General features: G+C 48.2%; 1 non-coding gene across 1 annotated transcript; it reads left to right on the forward strand.

Moving 5' to 3' along the window:
• Positions 1-229: 229 nt before the first annotated feature.
• Positions 230-338, forward strand: LOC144705070 (small nucleolar RNA R71). The gene has a single exon (XR_013581972.1). It is a non-coding gene; the product is annotated as a small nucleolar RNA R71 (small nucleolar RNA).
• The last annotated feature ends 5339 nt before the right edge of the window (positions 339-5677 follow it).

Here is a 5677-nt window from a genome sequence, read left to right on the forward strand (position 1 = left end):
TCCCTCCTTGGCGTTAACCTCCAGAACTCCTGCTCTTTTTGGCTGCAGGTTTCTCCCATTCTGATTGGCCCAAATCTCCTGCAAGTCAGTTTCTACAACTCTCTCCAAAATATCGAAAACTTCAACCTCATATGCGGTATAAAATGTTCCACCCGTAGCGAGATTTACTTTGTTTTTCATAAAATCAGAGAGAGATTCATAAAATATTTGGGCTACTTGACATTGCTCAATGCCATGGTGAGGACATTTCCTCAACAAATCATTGAATCTCTCCCATGACTCACTAAAGGCTTCTCCGTCATGAGGATGAAAATTGTGAATTTCTCTTCTATAAAAATTGGTTTTGGAGAGAGGGTAAAATTTCTGCAGAAATTTTCCTTGCATCTCTTCCCAAGAATTAAAAGTGATTCCTAGATTACGATACCATGCAAACGGTTTATCTTTAAGAGTTAGAGGAAAATATTTCATTTTTAACATCTCTGTAGATATTCCAGGAACATTTTGAGAAGAGCATTTAATATGAAAATCATCAAGGAATTCTAAAGGATTCTGTGTAGGTAATCCGTTAAATTCAGGTAGAGAATTGATCAATGCATTATCGTATCGAAACAAGATACCTTCACCGATGTTCAGATTTACATCGGTTTGTCGTAAGGTTCCGGACGGTGTAGACCTATCCAACATAGTTCTTCTCCTTTCATTCTGCTGATGTATCTCTTCAGCCATATTTCTCTGCTGAATTTCTGGTTCTGTGACTGTAGAATCCGGGGTGGCGTCTCTACTAATTTTTTCTCCAGACCTCTCACCAGCTCCTGAGCGTGTAACTACCATAGATCTTCAGCACAAATGTTAGCAGAACAATGAGCTGAGGATTTTTAAGTCCTGCAGCTTAAGGAGAATCAAGAAAAGATTACTGAACAATTAAAAAATAAATTCCTACTGTAATACCGTGCTCCCCGGCAACGGCGCCAGTTGATAAACTCAATTTTTGGAGTGTTTTTTATTGGTTATTTAGCATTTAATACGTGTGAGGATTGAGCTTATACAACGAAATTTATAACCTCACAGCTTAGGGTAATTGAGGGTCGATCCACAGGGAGACGGCAAAAAACAGCAGAAGAATTCTTTCTATCAAATCAGTTATTTTAGATCTCAATACTCAAGTATAAACTCTGGTAAACGATCTTCAGTACAAACGACAGAGCTTTCTTTAAAAGTCTCGGTGCAGCAAATCTTCAGTAAGGCTTTCCTTACTGAGGATTTGCCTTTGCCCTTTGGGGCAATTTCACAAACACCCAGCGGGTGTTTGTACCTGTAGCGCTGCGCGAGCCTGCTCGCTTTGCAGCGCTGGCGAGCTTCTTTGCACGCCGCGCTACTGCGTGTGGCGTTGTTCCCCGCGGCTTGGATTGCTGGCAACCTAGGCTGTTGCTTGGGTTGCTAGCAGTTTGGAAGTTCTACAGGGATGGATTTCACGATCTGATGCGAGAACAATGGAATTTTTGCTAGAACAGAATGGGAAATGATTCAATCAACTATGAAATTCGAAATCAAGCCTAACCAAAGGAACAATAGAAATTGGAAATGCTGAAGACAGCTTGTGATCTTCAACCCAACTCTGATTGTCTTTGAAGGGAGAAGAAGATTGTACTAAAACTGAAACGCTCACGCCTCCTCGTGTCACTCCTTCCGGGCAAGGCGACGATCGTCGTGCTCCAGCTACTCCTCAGCTTGCTTCTCTCCCAGCTCCAATGCTCATCAGCCTTGGAGGGTCTGTAGAAATCCTTTCTCTCCAAGCCCTAGCTTCCTTGAGAGCAATTCTGGACAACCTAAAATCAACTCTCAAGAGGGTATTTATAGGTTTCTCTTAAGTCATGCCCAGGGGCATTTTCATAATTTTTGCGTCTTTGAATTTTCGTCCGCTCCTCTTGATCCTCGTCTCTTTCCTTGATCTTCTTAACCTGTCTCTGAATGTTTACTAATCATAAAATGTTAAATATATTCCACTTGATTCAAAGGATCAAGTGGGGTTAGTAATTTTATAAAATGATGCATATGCATGATATTAGCATGAATTAACATTATAATTTTGATGAATGAAAGCTAAAAAGTTTAATTATTTGATGACATATTTGAGAGTCATCAGCGGGTGTGCGAGCGGAGGGCGCGCGCGGCGTCGAGGCGCGCGGGCGGAGCAAGGACGCTGTATCTCGGGCGGCGTTCCTTCCTCTGCAAGTCTCTTTCAGCTACTAGCTTCACCACCACTGTAGGCTTCTTCCCTTCTTCTCCTTCACCAGGCGTAACCCTAATTCTTCTTCAAGAACAAGCGTACAGATTCTTCAAACCCAACGAGGGGATATAATTTCTTTCATAAAACAACAACGTAAGTCTCTTTAGGGCAACTCTCTTCCCTTATATCTGGGAGGGAGAAGGTTGGCCCATTAAGTCCAAAACACAAAACAAAAGTGAAAATAAGAAAACATAACGGACTAATCCTGGGACCTTGACGAAAACAGAACCGACGACGAGCGAAGGTGGGGGGAAGAAGATCCTTATAGGATGAACCTCCCTCCACTACATACGATCACGACGAGTCGGTAAACTACGTACGGAGATGACTAAAAAAAAGATGAGTAAAGAAACAAAGACATAAAATATAACGATACGATGCCCATTACCCGGAATACTTGAATCCGGGCGTGCGTACCGACGCCTTGGCTTGCCGGGCGGGCCGAACGCAGACGGCCGGCGCTGTCGAGGGCGATGGTGACGTCTCCGAAGACGTATCCGAGGTTGGAGCAGATGCTGTCGGGGACGATGGTGATGACTCTAACGGCGTGTCCGGGGCTGCGCCATCAATCCTCCCGGGGTTGGAAGAACTCGACTCCGGCGAGTTAGGCGCGTCGAAGCGCAACAGGTGGAGTAGATCTGGTCGAAGGCGGCGGAGCTCCTCCTCTGAAATCCACGTGTCGTCTGCACTGGTGCGTCCAAGCCATCGTACCAAGAACCTCCTTGCGACCTCGTTCCCTGCATAGTCAATTATCTCCTGCAGTACACAGTCGATTGCCTCGTGCCAATCGGGTGAAACAAGCAGGGGAGTGGTCGCGGCAAGCTCACTCACACTAACAGGGTCTAAAGAGGCCGGGGTGTGGGGGTGAGTAAGGGTCCGGTACAGAGCCAGATCCGCCACGTTGAACGTGGAGCTTATTCCCCACGTAGGAGGAATCTCGACGACGTAGGCGTTTTCGCCCACCCTTCGGAGGATCGAGAACGGGCCAGCACTATGGGCATGGAGCTTCGTAGCCGTCCTGGGAGAGTATCTCTCCTGTCTAAGCCTAACCATCACTAGGTCTCCCACATCGAAGGCTCGGGGTCGGCGGTGCAAGTCGGCAGACTACTTGTTTGGCTCGTGGTCCTATCATGAATATGCTGATGCAATGCAGAAATATGCTGGGCGATTGCAATGCCGTCCTCAGATACTCTAACATGGGGGTCAATAGGCGCTAAGTCTAGTGGGCGACTAGGGGCCTGGCCGTAGACCATCTCGAACGGGCTCAACCCGGTGGTGCGGTTCACCAAGGAGTTGTAGGCAAACTCGGCGCGAGGGATGATCAAATCCCATGTGGCGAGGTGTTCGCCCGCTAAGGAGCGTAGCAGGTTGCCCAAGCTACGATTGATGACCTCCGTCTGACCATCGTTCTGCGGATGGTACGCAGTCGAGAACTTGAGCCGTGTGCCGAGGAGACTCCAAAAGGTCTTCCAGAAATAGCTCGTGAAGCCGACGTCTCGATCGGATACGATCAAAGATGGTAGTCCATGGAGGTGCACAATTTCTCGGAAGAATAATTGTGCGACCTTTGTGGTGTCGGATGTCTTCGCGTAGGGCACGAAGTGCGCCATCTTCGAGAACCTGTCAACAACGACCATGACAGAGTCGTGTTGTCGTGCGGTCCGGGGAAGTCCTAGAACAAAATCCATGCTAATGTTATCCCACGGACGCTTGGGCGTCGGTAGCGGGGTGTATAACCTGGCGCTCTTCTTGACCTGTTTGGCCAAGGCGCATACGCGGCACAAGGCAACGATGTTGCCGATGTCGCATTTCAGCGACGGCCAGTAGAACTGATACTCTACGGCAGAGATGGTCTTGTCGCGTCCGAAGTGTCCGCTAAGACCACCGGCATGACATTCCCACGTGAGGAAGTCGCGTAGTGACGTGCGGGACACGCAAAGTCTGTTCTGGTGGAACAGGTAGTCGTCCGTGATGACATAGTCCTGGTAGTCGCGGGACGGTCTGTGTCGAACTCGCGCAATGATCGGCCAGAAGTCAAGGCAAGTGTCGTATCCCTCTCTGATAGTCTCGAACCCGATGACCTTCACCCTCATGATGTTGAGCACGTGTGCTCGTCGACTAAGTGCATCGGCGACGACGTTGTCCTTGCCCTTCTTGTGCTTGATGACGAAGGAATAATCCTGTAGGTACTAGATCCATCGCGCGTGTCAGTCACTCAACTTCTGCTGGGAGTGTAGGTATTTGAGCGCCTCGTGATCCGAAAATAACACAAACTCTTTCGACGTAGTGCCTTAACGACGGCGCTAGTGACGATGTAGTGAGGTTCTGCAAGAAAGCCTTTACAGCAAACGGAGGCTGCTCGAAAGCCCTATAGAGTAAGGTGCGCTTTAGCGCACTAGAGTTTTTGGAGCTGGCTTGAAAGCCCGTCCAAAAGCACTTCTCAGAGGTGAAAAGACACCGACGGAGCTTTCTCTTTTAATTATTGTAGAACATTCGGTTCTGAGGCGCGGAAGCGGTGAATATTAAGATGAAGATGCGGGCGCAAAAGATGAAGGTTCTGATTTATCAGAATAGTTATTAAATAAAAAGATAAGCGTATAATTTTATGTTAAGTGAAATTATTTCAGAATCTAGGCGCTTAGGAGTGAAGAAGCGACGGTTCGACTTTAGGAGAAAAGAAACAAAGGCGCGGAAGGGGTGAATATATTAAGATTCAGACGAGCGAGCGGGGGCGACGGAGCGGGAGCAAAAGAAGTCAATGAAGATGAATCTGCTAAGAAGTCAATGAAGATGAAGATGCTAAGAAGTCAATTCAGATTAAGATTCAGAAGAAACGATGAAACGATTCAGATTCAGATGCTAATCACGGATAAAGAAGGAAAGAAGAAAAAAGGTTCCGAAGGTTGTCGTACGTCAGGTAGCGTAATCTTGCGTCGTTCAGCTTTGCGCTGAAGAACTCAATGGGATGACCCTCTTGGCTGAGGACACCACCGATCCCGATGCCCGAGGCGTCACATGTAACCTCGTACACCTTCCCGAAATCGGGTAGGCGGAGGACAGGCGCCTGCGTCATCAAGAGCTTCACGTGCTGGAAAGCTCGCTCAGCAGCAGGAGTCCACGTGGACGGCTCCACCTTGAGGCAGTCGGTGATAGAAGCCGTGACAGAACTGAAGTTCTGCACGAATCGTCGGTAGAAGGTGGCAAGGCCTATAAAGCTCCGGACGTCGTGAAGGTTGGCTGGTGACGGCCATGATGTGATGGCCCGGACCTTGTCCGGGTCCGCGGCAATGCCCTGGGCGGATACGATGAACCGGAGGAAGGCTACTTCCGATGTGAGGAAGCTACACTTCTTCGGGTGTGCGTATAACTGCTCACGGCGGAGGACGATGC

This window comes from Wolffia australiana, chromosome 6 (genome assembly GCF_029677425.1).
Source record: "Wolffia australiana isolate 7733 chromosome 6, ASM2967742v1".
Taxonomy (NCBI): domain Eukaryota; kingdom Viridiplantae; phylum Streptophyta; class Magnoliopsida; order Alismatales; family Araceae; genus Wolffia; species Wolffia australiana.